Source organism: Myotis davidii, unplaced genomic scaffold (assembly GCF_000327345.1).
Source record: "Myotis davidii unplaced genomic scaffold, ASM32734v1 scaffold314, whole genome shotgun sequence".
In the NCBI taxonomy this organism is placed as follows: domain Eukaryota; kingdom Metazoa; phylum Chordata; class Mammalia; order Chiroptera; family Vespertilionidae; genus Myotis; species Myotis davidii.
Window position 1 is genome coordinate 398236 of NW_006285780.1, and position 986 is coordinate 399221.

Sequence of the window (986 nt, forward strand, 5' to 3'; positions counted from 1 at the left end):
TAAAAAAAAAATAAAAAAAAAAGAGCTCTAGCTAGTTTGGCTCAGTTGATAGCCCATGGTTCTGCAGACCAAAGGGTCTGAGTTCAAATCCAATCAAGGCCACATACTTTGGTTGCAGGCTCTTCCCCTACCTGGGCCCTTGACTGGGCTCATGGAGGAGGAAACAACTGTTTCTCTCACATCAATCTTTCTCTCTGTCTTTCCCTCTCTCTTACACTTACCCTAAAATTCAATGGAAAAAAATTCTTGGGTGAGGATTAAAAAATTAAGTAATTAATACGCATTTATTTGAGTCCAAAATGATGACCAATGCTAGGAAGCAAGATATCAAATGCTCCCTATAATTTGCTACTTACAAAAATATATCTACTGGTTTTGTTTTTGTTTTTCACACTCACATGCAGATATATTTCATGTATTGCTTGAAACCCACTCTTTAGATGCGCTTGTGATGTTGATGGTGTGTTCTCTGGTCACTACCTCCTTGATGGCAGAAAGGCCCTTCTCTCCACCCTTCTTTGCGGGAGCACTATGCCAGGCCCAAGTTGGAAAGGAAGCAAAGATTTTCCTTTTATTAGCATTATTACTTAAATACGTTTTTATTGATTTTAGAGAGGAAGGGAGAGGGAGATAGAAACATCCATGAGACAGAATGATTGATCAGCTGCCTCCTGCACGCCCCTGACTGGTGATTGAGCCTGCAACCTGGGTATGTGCCCTTGACCTGAATTAAACCTGTAACCCTTCAGCCCACAGGCTGATGCTCTATCCCATAAGCTATGGCAAGATTTTACTGTTCATTTTAGTTTGCTCCTCAGCCAAAGGGATTAAAGGGTGTTGAAGTATTCAAGGGAGGATTATAAAGGTACAAATTAGATTATGCATATTTACAAGGTTAGTCCCTCCTAGCCTGCAGGAATAAGAGGAGATCCCATCAACCATACTACTAAAGATCATCCTAGTACCACTCTCTCCCACAAGTCCCA

General features: G+C 41.1%; 1 pseudogene; it reads left to right on the plus strand.

The window, feature by feature from the left end:
- Positions 1 to 986, plus strand: part of LOC107181972 — a 4600-nt pseudogene that overhangs the window by 2182 nt on the left and 1432 nt on the right.